At 42.2% G+C, this 15,732-nt stretch overlaps 1 protein-coding gene across 1 annotated transcript in view; it reads left to right on the top strand.

The window, feature by feature from the left end:
* TAFA1 (TAFA chemokine like family member 1) overlaps positions 1–15,732 on the top strand; it is a 359,874-nt gene that overhangs the window by 256,585 nt on the left and 87,557 nt on the right. The window lies entirely within an intron of this gene.

The raw sequence follows: 15,732 nt of genomic DNA, 5'->3' as shown, positions 1-15,732 counted from the left end.
GGTCTGGCCCATTATATCTTAATCCTGTACCCCACATCTGGGAATTACACCCACCAATGCAAAACTAATATTGCCAGCCTTAGATTCTGCAGAGAGAGAGAGAGACTTTAGAGAGATAGAGGGAAGGAGTACTACAATCCCCATCCTGGCTTACATCCATACATTGCTATCTGAGAACTTTTGCACTGACAATAGTTTGGAACTGTGTTTTGATACCATTGGATGTACTACAACCCCCGTTCTGCTGCTTAGTAGAGACTAGTTCATTTTCTACAACTGGCCTGCTTACTATCATTCAACAGCCACAGCACCTGTACAAGGGTGCCCCTACATCGGGGTGTGCCCCAAGGGAAGAATAGGTGCACCCTCCTATCACTGCCATGGCCCTGGGGACCATCAGTGTGATTTCCACTGTGAACAATTATTGCAGCCATATCCACTACCACTCCCATCCTTCACTCCTCTTCCTCCTGGGCTTGTGGCAAAAGTAAAGAATGAAAATAAGAAATCAGCTTTGTACCTCACACGGATCCAGAGATCTCCCAATTCATTGTTCTAATTGCTGTGGTAAAATTATCAAAAGCTGGCAGCTCAGGGGGCAGCTCTCTTCCTATTACAGCCTAGGAGGTGTGTCATTCCTGCTGCAGCTCTCTCCCTATCACAGCTCAGGGGGAGTGTCATTTCTGCTGCTGCTCTCTTCCTATTACAGCCTAGGAGGTGTGTCATTTCTGCTGCAGCTGTCTCCCTACGACAGCTTGGGGGGCGTGTTGTTTCTGCTTCAGCACTCTCCCTATCACAGCTCAGGGGGAGTGTCCTTTCTGCTGCAGCTCTCTCCCTGTCACAGCTTGGGGGGGGGCGTGTCGTTTCTGCTTCAGCACTCTCCCTATCACAGCTCAGGGGGAGTGTCCTTTCTGCTTCAGCTCTCTCCCTGTCACAGCTTGGGGGGGGCGTGTCGTTTCTGCTTCAGCACTCTCCCTATCACAGCTCAGGGGGAGTGTCCTTTCTGCTGCAGCTCTCTCCCTGTCACAGCTTGGGGGGGGCGTGTCGTTTCTGCTTCAGCACTCTCCCTATCACAGCTCAGGGGGAGTGTCCTTTCTGCTGCAGCTCTCTCCCTGTCACAGCTTGGGGGGCGTGTCGTTTCTGCTTCAGCACTATCCCTATCACAGCTCAGGGGGAGTGTCCTTTCTGCTGCAGCTCTCTCCCTGTCACAGCTTGGGGGGGGGGGGGCGTGTCGTTTCTGCTTCAGCACTCTCCCTATCACAGCTCAGGGGGAGTGTCCTTTCTGCTGCAGCTCTCACCCTGCAACTGTCACGGCTTCTAACACAAGATAGGGCTGGTGGAAGTTGAAGAATGGAACTAAGCGAGGTGGACATAGAAATAAGAAAAAAGAGCAAACAACAGGTAGCGCTGTACAGATAAATTTTATTAAATAACTCACTGGCTATGCTAAATTTTTAATTACATGAAATTACAACAGTATTCAGGACCAGGTGCTGGTTTGAAAAAAGTGGAATATTTTTTGTGGGACAGTTGTATTAATGTCTAAAAAAAAAACATTCCCCAGAACCAACAGCACACAATTTTAATCAGCAGGAAGAGGCCGATAACTCGCTCTAATTAGTCAGCCCCTCTCCTTCATTAGTATGACTTATTCAAAGCTACTATCTCACAAGCTTGCCATTTGCACATTTCTGTCAGAGGAACCTTTTCATCTCTATAATGCATGAACGCCTTTTAATAGAGATTTTAACTCCACAGTTTTACATAAATTGGAAACTGCTGGAATCATATTTATTTTAGGAGGCGACTAGTTTATAATTTATAAAAACTCCATGTTTTGCGGAACTGTAGAATCAATGATTGATGGCCGCGCACAATTCCCAGCTCTATTATAGATTTCAAGGTACACGTTGTGACACTCTGACAATCATCGTGGAATACCTATCATTGTGTAAGATGGAAATAAGATGCTTTCCTTAAGGCAAAATTCTTAAAGAGGCCTGACAATAAAAATATACCAATGCTACCAGTGGTCCCATATAGTAAAAGAGGAGAGTATGGATCTACACCGATATCTGAAATATCCTCGATTCAATTCATTGTAAGTCCAGAGTATCATTGACATGTATTGGGGGCTAATCCAGGGAAGGGGAGGAGTCTGGCATATTATTGGTTGGGTCTGGACATATTGCCCCACCCATGCAGATAGAGAACATCCTCCGCAGGGCTGCTCTCTTACCCCTTTGGGTGGGTCCTTTGAATATTTGTACTACCCTCCCTCCTCTTTTTTTTCCCCACAGTTTCTTTGTATGTTTTTTTATAGAATTAGGGGCCATTTACGCCTCCGTTGTTCTGGGTCCGCACTTGTTCCGCAATTTTGTGGAATGGGTGCAGACTCATTCTTTTCAATGGGGCCGCAAATGATGCGGACAGCACACTGTGTGCTGCCTGCATCCGTAGTTCCGTTCCGCAGCCCCGCAAAAAGATAGAACATAGTACAAGAATAGGCATTTCTATCATAGGGCCGACCATGTACGGAACAGAATCTGTGTTTTGTGGATCCGTAATTTTCGGAACCGCAAAACACTTACCGACATGTGAATGGACCCTAAAAAATACCCACGTACATAAAAATAAAAAAAGGAAATACCCCTTTGGATCCTTTGACTGTTTGTATTACCTTTCCTACTTCTTTTTTTTTTAACCTTTTTTTGTATGTTTTTTTATAGAATAAAAAACCCACATACATAAAAAAAAAAAAGTAATCAACCGGGTTATTTCATGTATTTGGAGCCCCCAAAAAATAGAATTTCTTCTTAAAGGGATTTTCCTGCTCCTTAAAATTGTTTAACAATGGCATACTCACCTTCTGGACCCCACCGCTCCTTTTCTACTGCTACTTCCTGGGTAGTTGCTTCCTCTGCTTCATGATTGACCGGGCCTGTATAGTCATCTCAGCTGTCCCTGGCGAGAGAGGAGCTGGAAGAAGACAGGGTATCAGAAATAGTGCACAGAGAGGCTTGGGCGCACCTTCGGTGCACTTAACTGCTCATTTGTGTATGGATTGAAAGTAGTTTTTTTTCCACAATGAAGCAGGAGATCACTAAGTGAAAGCTAAAATTACCTTCAGCTGAGCTAGCCCTACAAGGCACGGTGTGTGGTTCATCCGCGAATTTCCAGGTGACAGACTCCGTTTAATTGACATTTATGATAAAAGACACAAAGTTGTATGAAACAGTATTTTTAAAACTGAAGAACTTTTTTTTTTTTTTTAAAGAAAAAAAGAAAACATTGTTACTTCTCAGGTCAATCGGAACAGTTTGAAAAAATTGATAAAATTGCCCCGGTACGTTTTCCAACCAGCAGGCAAATTCCCGTTGACTTCAGTGGAATCACGTTTATTCATTGATGTCTTTATATTTTTCTGCATATGATTTTTATGATTGTTTTTAAACCATATTGGCTCACAGAGTAATCAATGTCAGAGCGAGCGGGAGATGAAGGCTGGAGATGAAAGCCCAAGTGAACATGAGGGACCTCTGGTCTTATGATGATGACACCTTGATGATATCCTGCCTTAATTCTCTTGCCGTCTCCGGTGATGCCTCTATGAATTAGTCTATTTTCTTGGGCGCCACAAGCCTGTTTCTCTCCTCTGGATATCATTTTTCTTTGATTTATCTTTGATATGTTTTATATTCATATGAATGAGGCTCTGTAGAAATTTCTCTTGAGATCAATTTGCAAGCCTTTTTATGGTAAAAAGACCAGTTCCCCAGTGTGCCTGCTTATTTGATATGGAAATTCACATGCTTGCCCTATATCCAACCACATCCTACTGGATGATATTTTTTGTAGATTTTTACAATAAGTAGACATGTCCTCAATGTAATGTCAAACCGGTATTGGCGTCTAAGGCATCTTTATGTATGATCTTCTCTTGTGTCAGTGTCCATGTACCATGCGGAATTTAATGATCTACTGTTCATAGTAATCATATGCATACATTTTTCATTCATATTCTTGGCAGAGGATGTATTCTACCAGCCCAAAAATGTAAATCCTATATAGACAAATATAATTTCAGATATGGTTTGTTTTCCACCATGTTACGAGACTGTAGGGTTGGACATTTTTTCAAGGCCAGATGTATTTTCTATGGCGGTATTCACAACCACTTCCAGTTGTACCGGACTGAAGCAATCCCAAGGGCCAAAAATAAAACCTAATAGGGGTTTTGCGAACTATGTATATACAATAAATGTCTAATAGGTACCAAATCCATTTCCAGGACGAATACATGGAAAATACATGTGAAGAACAACTAGACATAGAGAAGCAACTGTGTGATCAGATGCTTGAGGACCACACAGAATGGTGTGCAGGTTGTACGCTCCTGCTCTATGGGTCATAAAGTAAAACATTTATTTTATTCCATTCCTGCAATATCGTGTACATGTGCATGCCTTGTAGACGATCACTCATACCAGCATCTGGGATTGATAACCGGCGTGACCACTGCATATGACAGTGCTCTCAAGAGGACAGGCTCTGATTTTTATTTTACCACTAGTCCGGGCATTGGGATTGTCAAAGCTGACCGCTATATATGGACAGTCCAAGGCCTAACAAAGTCCATCAGCGCCTGTTAGGTTTAACCTAGGTATTCCCTAATGAGAGATGAGCAAATTTTGGTAACTTTAATTGACGTCTGATTTGACCAAATTGTCCGTCTTATTCGGTTCAGACCTGAATTCCACCTGTATTGAAAGTGCTTCAATCCCAGAAAAGCTGTGGATGACATTCTGCACTCTCTTTATCTCACTGCAAAAATTCTCCCAAATCGATTCACCTAAAATTCAGATTCTATAGAATCTGAATTTTTTGAAAAATTTGGGTCAAATTCTAGTTCCGTAGAATCGATTTGCTGAGCTCTGGCCCTAACACCTCGGTTCTCAACTCAAGGTTTGTGTACAGGTCAAATTTCTAGGAGGTAGTGGCAGTTCAATGTATGATGGTAGCCTGGAGGTATGGAGATATGATGAATGTTGATGTTATTTTTTGAGTAGGAGGTACAGTCTTTGGCTTAGGGACATTGAGGAACACGGAACTAACAGAACATTTTTGCAACAATTTAATTGCATATATAGACCTATGAAATAAAGTCATAGTAAAAGTTCCCCTAACGGGACTGAATACATTTCAGAAATAGTCACAAAAAATTCATTATGTTTTTTGTTAAATTAATAATTTGTAACAAATAAAATTTGGAGAACGATAAAAAAAAACTTGCTGTAGATACATGTAGTATCCCCGTATATACGAAATGTATATAATAAATTTATCATGTCAATTAAGATAAAAAGTAAATGGGGTAAGGGATTTTTTATGCATTCCAACATTATAAAAAAAACTAAACATTTAACAGGGTTGTTTGATCAGAGACAGCCTCCTTTAAATGAGGCTGCAGAGGAGATCATAACTGATCCCCATAGGCTCTGCTCTCGACACTTATTTAGCTCGGAGAAACCACAGTCAACTGAATGGTCATCCTTGTAATAGGAAGACATTTCAAGTCTGTCAGAGATCATTGAAGGGGTTCCAAGCAGGGTACACCCTCTGTGAGTTTCATAGGCTATATTAATGACCTATTCTCAGAATAGGTCATCAATATCAGATTGGAGGGGTTGGTGGGGTCCAGTGACGTCACGTTCATCGCTCACATGGCCTAGGCACGGGTAAGTCCCATTCCAGTGAATGGAGCTGAGCTAGAATACCAAGCAGTGCTACTATCAAATGGATAGCATTGTACTTGATAAACTGCGAGGAGGCCACGGAGGAGGCTCCACAGCCTCTTCAAAAAGCTGATTGACTTGGGTGATGGTTGTCAGACCTCCACCGATCACATACTAATGACCTATCCACAGCCTCTTCTAAGGCCAGTGACATCACATTCATTGGTCACATGGCCTAGGTGCAACTCAGTCCCTTTTAAATGAATGGGGCTGAGCTGCAATACCAAGCACAGTCGCTATCCAATGGATAACTCCTTTAAACAGTTTGACAACACTTGGAAAAATTAATCAGGAGCACTGGGGCTTCCTCAAATAGCTGATGGGGGGGGGGGTTTGAATGTCAGACCCTCTCCAATCCTGACGATAGGTCATCAAAATCTTGGAATGCCCCTTTAAGTGGTTAAGGAGATCATTAAGTTCCGTCAGTGTTACGGGTGAAGTCAAAAATTCTACTCTTCATTGATTTTCCAAAATGTCTATTTGTTTCCTTGTGATTCTCGAGGAAGGTGAATACATTCCACCATCTCTACAGACAAGTGTGTTTTCACAATTAGGTTCTCCGATTCCCCACAATTAGGAGTTTGGGAAGAAAAAAAAACGCTATAATATTTCCTAAATCTGAATTTACATTGCGTATTCAACCCTAACTGAACTCATCAGAAGAATATGAAACCATCCTTCAGAGGTAATTGCGGTGTCTTGTTGCAAAATGAATAAAGAGCCATGGGATTACTGGTTCTAATTAAACTCCCCAAATTGAAAGATTGTGTCTTGCAAAGTCTAGAGCGTTGTTTTTTTAATTAACTTAAAAAATAGATGCTAGTTTCAACAGAATCCAGGTAACGACAGCAAAAAGTCAAACAAACCACCAAAAAGGAGTTTAGAAAGAGTTAATATTCCAGGCATTCATTTTTAGTGTTGGGCTGGAATATTCGAATATTCGTGAATATTGGCACTTCGAGAATTCGCAAATATTTAGAATATAGTGATATATATTCGGAATTTCGAATATTCTAGATTTTTTTTTCAACAGTAACCTCCCTTCTTGCTTGTGGGCCAATGAGAAGGCTGCAATATCTTTGTCTGAGCTTAGCAACATCCCTAGCAACCAATAGGAAAGTTGCCTACCCCTCACTATATAAGAACCTCCCCAGCAGCCCTTGTATGCAGTATTTTGCAGATCTGAGAGAGAGACAGCAGTGTTATTGCTGTGCTCTCTGCTTTCCTGTGTCATTACATTAGATAGTTAGTTAGTTAGTTAGTTTATATATACAGTACAGACCAAAAGTTTGGACACACCTTCTCATTCAAAGAGTATTCTTTATTTTCATGACTATGAAGGCATCAAAACTATGAATTAACACATGTGGAATTATATACATAACAAACAAGTGTGAAACAACTGAAAATATGTCATATTCTAGGTTCTTCAAAGTAGCCACCTTTTGCTTTGATTACTGCTTTGCACACTCTTGGCATTCTCTTGATGAGCTTCAAGAGGTAGTCCCCTGAAATGGTCTTCCAACAGTCTTGAAGGAGTTCCCAGAGATGCTTAGCACTTGTTGGCCCTTTTGCCTTCACTCTGCGGTCCAGCTCACCCCAAACCATCTCGATTGGGTTCAGGTCCGGTGACTGTGGAGGCCAGGTCATCTGGCGCAGCATCCCATCACTCTCCTTCATGGTCAAATAGCCCTTACTTTCAAAGTTTTCCCAATTTTTCGGCTGACTGACTGACCTTCATTTCTTAAAGTAATGATGGCCACTCGTTTTTCTTTACTTAGCTGCTTTTTTCTTGCCATAATACAAATTCTAACAGTCTATTCAGTAGGACTATCAGCTGTGTATCCACCTGACTTCTCCTCAACGCAACTGATGGTCCCAACCCCATTTATAAGGCAAGAAATCCCACTTATTAAACCTGACAGGGCACACCTGTGAAGTGAAAACCATTTCAAGGGACTACCTCTTGAAGCCCATCAAGAGAATGCCAAGAGTGTGCAAAGCAGTAATCAATGCAAAAGGTGGCTACTTTGAAGAACCTAGAATATGACATATTTTCAGTTGCTTCACACTTGTTTGTTATGTATATAAATCCACATGTGTTAATTCATAGTTTTGATGCCTTCAGTGTGAATCTACAATTTTCATAGTCATGAAAATAAAGAAAACTCTTTGAATGAGAAGGTGTGTCCAAACGTTTGGTCTGTATATAATACAGATAGTTAGTGGGAGATAGTCAGTGTAGGTTAGATAGTGATATAGTGTAGCTGTCCATACATACATACAGACATACATAGTGCTGTGATGTCACAAGTTCACGACAATACCTAGTGCCCCAATCACTAATAAGTAGTCAGACCTGTTAAAATGTGAAGCTGCACGTATTGCGCCAAAATATTTGCATCATTGGTGAGGATTTCGCAATCGCAAATATATTGGAGCACTCTATCTGCATATAAAGCTATTGTAATGTTCTGCCGTGCCGACCATTTTCTCCAGTCTCAGGAAACTTCTAGCAGCTTGAAAAATGTAGCTATAGTGACCCACGCCTGTATTTCGAACGCATTACACGAATATTACATTGCCGATTTTTCGCGATCAAGAAAATAATCTCGAATTCGCGAATATATATGACGAATATTTCTCATTATGGGATACCGAGTCCAAAATGATGGGGAAAGGTTCTTTTTTTTTTTTTTTTTTATCACAAGGCCTCAACATAGCAAAAAGTGAAAAGGTGAAAGGGTCGGAAGACTTTCAGAAAGCACTGTACATATTCTCAATGACCAAAGAGTGTTGCCGTTGTTACAGTGTTTGTGAAGGCTCATTATTCACCTTAGGTTCATGCCATATTTTCTTTAGGAATGATGGAGGGTAGAATATAGAATGAACTTACATGTTAAATGGCACAGTCATTAGCGCCGGGTAAAATCAAATGAGATTCCTGCTCAACCAAAACTATTGAATGCTTCAATTATTCCATTGTGTTTCTTTGATCTTTTTTACACTTCTACAATTCTTTGTAGAGTCCAATTTGCATAATACTGTAATAAACTAGACGAATGAAATATGTGGAGATAACAGGGAAAATATTAATAAAAGCACATGTTCAACATCATAAAATACAAAATGTCCTATCCTTGGCTTCATGTACTTTACTAGCAAGGATGGGACAGAAGAGATAAAATGAATTTGCTTACATTTTTATTGAGGTGTCCTTAGGAGGACGGGCAAGTCATGGCCTCAGATGATGGGCGCTATGGTGGGGGCAGGGGCGTACAAGGGTGGTCCCCTGCTCCACCTAGTATCACAGTCACTCCCAGGCAATGTGGAAAGCAAAATGTAACTTCCCAGAGTTCTGACGAATTTATGCTTTTTTGTTTTAATAACTGGAGGAAATGGTTAATAAATTTTTTTTACTAAATAAAGTCATTCTTTTGCTTCTCCCACTTTATGAGGATTCTCTTTTGGAAAAGTGTGCATACGGCTAGTTGGAACTTAGAGGAACTAGTGTTAAAGGGGCTGTACAGACATACCGTACTCTCCCACCCATCGGACATTGCACATGGAAAGATATAATTGAAAGCTACTACTTTCTGTCCATCATGATGGGGGCAGCCATATTGCTGTGTTAACAGCATCCACAGTACCCGCATAGACATAGAAACCTGTAGTCTGGAGATGACTCATTACCTTGTTTGGGACAGTGTTGCGAGCATGCTCTGTGACCTGTGCAGAGGTCATTGTGCAGGGATGGGGAGGAAGTGAACTGTGATCACATTGTGCAGGGATGAGGAGGAAGTGAACTGTGATCACATTGTGCAGGGATGGGGAGGAAGTGAACTGTGATGACATTGTGCAGGGATGGGGAGGAAGTGAACTGTGATCACATTGTGCAGGGATGGGAAAGAAGTGAACTGTGATCACATTGTGCAGGGATGGGGAGGAAGTGAACTGTGATCACATTGTGCAGGGATGGGGAGGAAGTGAACTGTGATCACATTGTGCAGGGATGGGGAGGAAGTGAACTGTGATCACATTGTGCAGGGATGGGGAGGAAGTGAACTGTGGTGACATTGTGCAGGGATGGGGAGGAAGTGAGCTGTGATCACATTGTGCAGGGATGGGGAAGAAGTGAACTGTGATCACATTGTGCAGGGATGGGTAGGAAGTGAACTGTGATGACATTGTGCAGGGATGGGGAGGAAGTGAACTGTGATGACATTGTGCAGGGATGGGGAGGAAGTGAACTGTGATCACATTGTGCAGGGATGGGGAGGAAGTGAACTGTGATGACATTGTGCAGGGATGGGGAGGCAGTGAACTGTGATGACATTGTGCAGGGATGGGGAGGAAGTGAACTGTGATGACATTGTTCAGGGATGGGGAGGAAGTGAACTGTGATGACATTGTGCAGGGATGGGGAGGAAGTGAACTGTGATGACATTGTGCAGGGATGGGGAGGAAGTGAACTGTGATGACATTGTGCAGGGATGGGGAGGAAGTGAACTGTGATGACATTGTGCAGGGATGGGGAGGAAGTGAACTGTGATGACATTGTGCAGGGATGGGGAGGAAGTGAACTGTGATGACATTGTGCAGGGATGGGGAGGAAGTGAACTGTGATGACATTGTGCAGGGATGGGTAGGAAGTGAACTGTGATGACATTGTGCAGGGATGGGGAGGAAGTGAACTGTGATGACATTGTGCAGGGATGGGGAGGAAGTGAACTGTGATCACATTGTGCAGGGATGGGGAGGAAGTGAACTGTGATGACATTGTGCAGGGATGGGGAGGAAGTGAACTGTGATGACATTGTGCAGGGATGGGGAGGAAGTGAACTGTGATGACATTGTTCAGGGATGGGGAGGAAGTGAACTGTGATGACATTGTGCAGGGATGGGGAGGAAGTGAACTGTGATGACATTGTGCAGGGATGGGGAGGAAGTGAACTGTGATGACATTGTGCAGGGATGGGGAGGAAGTGAACTGTGATGACATTGTGCAGGGATGGGGAGGAAGTGAACTGTGATGACATTGTGCAGGGATGGGGAGGAAGTGAACTGTGATGACATTGTGCAGGGATGGGGAGGAAGTGAACTGTGATGACATTGTGCAGGGATGGGGAGGAAGTGAACTGTGATCATCACCTATTTTGAATGGTGGATTATGTGTTGTCATTGTAATCCTGCCTGTGATGATAATGAACTTACTGAGGAGAAGACTTTGCAAATTATAAGGCTGAGTTGCCAGTGGTAAACCTGGAACATTTCAGGATTTCAAATGTAGCTAGCAACATAGAAAATTGAACATAAATATATATCTTTAATATAAAAACTTAAAGGGGCTGTCTCACTTCCGCAAATGGCATTTATCATGTAGACAAAGTTAATACAAGGCACTTGCTAATGTATTGTTATTACCCATATTGCTTCCTTTGCTGGCTAGACTAATTTTTCCATCACCTTATACACTGCTCGTTTCCATGGTTTACGACCACCCTTCAACCCAGCATCAGTGGTCGTGCTTGCGCACTATTGGTAAAAGTGCCGGCCTATGAGCACTCCCAATCGTCCCAGCCACCAGAGAGGCTAGTGCTTTTTTCTATAGTGTGCAAGCACGACCATCGCTGATGGATTGAAGGGTGGTCATAACCATGGAAACGAGCAGTGTATAATGTGATGGAAAAATTAGTCTAACTAGCAAAGGAAGCAATATGGGTAATAACAACACATTAGTAAGTGCCTTGTATTAACTTTCTCTACATGATAAATGCCACTTGCTGAAGTGAGAGGACCCCTTTAATGTAATCAATAGGTCATTTAATAAGAATACATTTCCTTTATGGATGAGCAAATCAATTCTAATCAATTCTTCCACTACTTGGAAGTGCGCATTCGCTGCCCCTGAAACCTCATCACACCTGCCTGGTCCTGTCAATCATTGCAAATGGCGCGGCAGTTGCAGAGAGAGCAGAGCCTCTAGGTGTAATGGTAACACCCCCGTTGCTCCTAGAGGCTCATTTGCATATAATAAAACATCATTTTTCTCAGCAATGCGGGCACATATGAACATGGGACCAACACAGATGCCTTCAGCTGCCAAGCGCACATGTAACAGGTCAGCCAGTGTCATATGTACAAAACTGCTGACAGATGCCCTTTAAAGGGGTTTTCAAAACTGCTGACAGATGCCCTTTAATATGGATTTCCAAAAATACACCTTAACAAGTACACCAGCACTTGAAGTAAATACCAGTTTATCAACCCGAGAAGTTGCCCCGTCACAATGCTTCGAGTCAAAATCTATTAAAAGTCCACGGAAAATGAAACCTTTCTTCCTGCCATGTCGACTTTAACTCTTTAACCTCTCTCTTATATGAATCAGCAATCTTTCAAAGCCTAGACTAAACCTTCTTTATTACGTCTCAGCCAGACATCGAACAGCGGAAGGGGCTTAAATTTTATTTTTTTATTTTTCTTAAAACAGAATGCACAGGGAGCCATGGTTACGTCGTTATAAATTTCATTGCGGGGGCACGATTGAAGTAGAACATAGCGCACGACATGATGCAGTGTATGTCGTGGTATTAATAAACACTTATAATTGAACCATTTTTCAAGGCTACAATATTGTTCAATTAAATTAAACAATTCTCCGAGTTGCATTTCTCCCTCACAGTTAGAATTATTGCGCGTTGCCTATCTGCGTTACGTTTTACGCCGTTATATTATATTACCCCATGATCGCGGCAATAACACATTCATTCCAGAGGAAAAATACACAATGTCAGTAATTTCATGACCAGTCTGTTAACCACCGTCATTGGCGGCTTCAAAAGTATCTCATTTCTAAGCCGGGGCGCCTGAAAAAAAAATTCTCCGTGTATGAGAAGTAAACGACTTTTATATGTCGCCGTTTGTCACATGCTTTATGATGTTTGGAGGCGTCATTTGATACATTTCAGGAATTTTTACGCTCCGATGTAATGAGAAGAAGAATTACTTATTTTCAAAAATAAATGGAGTCATTTTTACATAGACCAGAAGCTGATATTTTTTATAGTAATGATGTCAAAGGCAATTTTTTGGTGATGAATGTTTTCTACATGACGATGCCTGGGGTAATAGGACCCTGGATAGAGATGGTTGTGGAGCCTCCTACATATACAGTAAGGGCTCATGCACACGAACGTATTTTCTTACCGTGTCCGTTCCGTTTTTGTTTGTTTTGCGGACCATATGTGGAATCCGCAAAAAAATAGAACATGTCCTATTATTGTCCGCATTACGGACAAGGATAGGACTGTTCTATTAGGGGCCAGCTGTTCCGTTTCGCAAAATACGGAATGCACAAGGACGTCATCCATATTTTTTGCAGATCCGCTTTCTTTGGACCGCAAATTACATACGGTCGTGTGCATAAGCCCTAAAACTGGAATTTTTTAAACAATTCTGTAGAACTCTGCATTGTTTAAACTAGCAAGGTGTGGGCATGTAATGGTCATGATTAAGACACTACGTCATAACGCGTAGACCGTTTTGTACTCCGGTTGCCATATGGATTTTAAAAGCAAGCAATAAATGTTCCGGATTTTAACCGTGGCTTGAATGCTGGAATTTTGTTTTGGAACACTGCATTGTGCTATTCCTCTGTTACTCCTCCTGGAAATGTGTGAGTATATATTGAGTCCGTTTATCATGGGGGAGTGCCACGAAAATGTTCCAGAGGTGAACAGCCCCTTTAAGGGTCCTATATTCTCCACTGGTAGAAAACCTTTGAATCAAGAATACCACACATCATGTGATGGAGCATGGCCATGTCTGAACTTAGTGCCATGTTTGGTAGAAAATAGTACAAAATGGGCCCATAGACTTCTATAAGTGCCATAGTATAGTTCTGTACAAAGGGGTGTCATACTAAATGTCTTGACATGCTGATAGCTGTAATTTTCAGTGCTTCTAGTACCTTTTTTCACCATTTGCTTCCATGTGTCCCCCTTGGTGCTGCAGCTGGTGCTGTTTTGCTCAGTACAACCTTTAGACAGAATTAGTCTCCTTCTCCCTCTGGCAGCAAACAATATAGTCGCTTCTTACTTCCCCATAGAAGGAGTCTTCTCAGCTATACTGCCATATATTGTAGAGGCTCCGTCTCTTCTCTACCAAGCAGGCAGAAAGCAATTTTTATTGGCTGCCCTGCACTGAACAGAGGATGACTATGCAAAGTCCTGGCTGTGAGGAGAGTGACTGAGCATGCCTGTCCACCAGCACTCAGCTCAGTAGTGTCACGGATGAAGTTAGCAGATAGCTGGAACATATAAATAAACGAGCGACTGGCTTGATCCCAAACTAAGGAGCTTATAGGTGAGCCCTATAAAACCCTAAGAGCTCTCCCTGACTGCTATGCACATGCAAGGGTCTGTATGGTAGACGATTGCATGCCCGCGTACCTAATACTGTGTGACACCTGAAAACCCTATAATAAATGAGGGGACACGACCACCGGCTCCCTGCACTTAATACGGATGGAGTCAGGGTCACCTTGAATCAAGCCAGCAAGGAAACACAATAAAGTAAATGACTTATCTGAACAAACAGCAGAAGCAGCCTCCAGCGGTGAACACCTCATCCAGGAAGTAGTATAAACCGCAAAGTGAGGCAGAATGGGAGGGATTATAAAGGAAGATGATTAGTCGAAATAAGTGACACCTGGCAGAAGGAAAGGAGATGAGAAAGTGAAACCAAAACAAAGAACATCATACAAGAGGTAGAGAAGAACGTCTGCCAGATCTTCTCACAGAACTGGCGGTGACAAGTAGGTGGACGTGCACACTGGATTGTTTCTTTTAACTGCATGTAAATGGCAACACAAAACATTACAAATTTTTTATGATCTATGCCGTGAATAGTGTTGAGCGAATCGAACTCCACAAAGTGGAATTTAATCAGATTTTTCCTAAATAGCGTTAAAAAAAACAACAACATGCTTACCTCATCCGTTTGAGCTCGAAGAGCCACCCACCATCTTGATTGAATATCTCATGCGCAGTGATGTATGATCTCACCACGCCGGCCGAAGTGATGGGTCGTGCAAGATTTTGTGCTGGATCTTCAATCATGATGGCGACGGCTGGCTCTTTGCGATCAAATGGATGAGGTAAGTATGATTTTATAATTTTTTTATTTTACACTGTAATATTACTGTTAGATGCCGCAATCAGCTATGAATGCGGCATCTAAGGGGTACAAGATGGGGTACAATGATGGGGGCCGCTCAATCGCCACTGCCTGCCATTGCACCCACTACTCACAAAGAAATGCGCTTCGTGACGAAAAATCTAATTTTTCAATATTTCGCTCATCACAAGCCATGAAAAGGATATTTAATATTTACACCACCCCTTTTAGACAGCCAAGTCTGTGACACCTTTAAGGGGACTTTCTCTGTGGATCATGCCGTCTGATCTACAGAGCAGCAGGCACTAAATAGATCAAAAGTGGAAAAGATCCATGTAAAAATTTTATTCGTCCAGACTCCTCCTGTACTTGAGTCCAGTGGGCGGTCCTACTCGTTGATTGACAGCCACAAGTGACTCCATCCACTGACTGTAAAGTCACTGTGAACAGTGATAGAAACGACAAAAAATATACGTCCTACTGAAAATTTTCCCACAAACCTATATATCAATCTGCTCAGCTCCTCCTGCTCTACGACCTGCTGCCTGCAGACCGGACTTCTTGTTCAGTGAGAACGACCTAATCCAATAAATATGCAGAAAATTTCCCTTTGATAAGTAGAAACTCATGAAATGGAAGGCGATACATTCCTCCTCCGTCATCCATTATTCCAGTTCATATATAATTACCATAAATTGCATTCAGGATGTAGCGGTATTCTGTATATTTCATATTAATACGGTGCTACCTCCGGAGGTGA

Source organism: Bufo bufo, chromosome 9, assembly GCF_905171765.1.
Source record: "Bufo bufo chromosome 9, aBufBuf1.1, whole genome shotgun sequence".
Lineage (NCBI taxonomy): Eukaryota > Metazoa > Chordata > Amphibia > Anura > Bufonidae > Bufo > Bufo bufo.
This window is presented reverse-complemented; position numbering and strand designations above follow the sequence as displayed.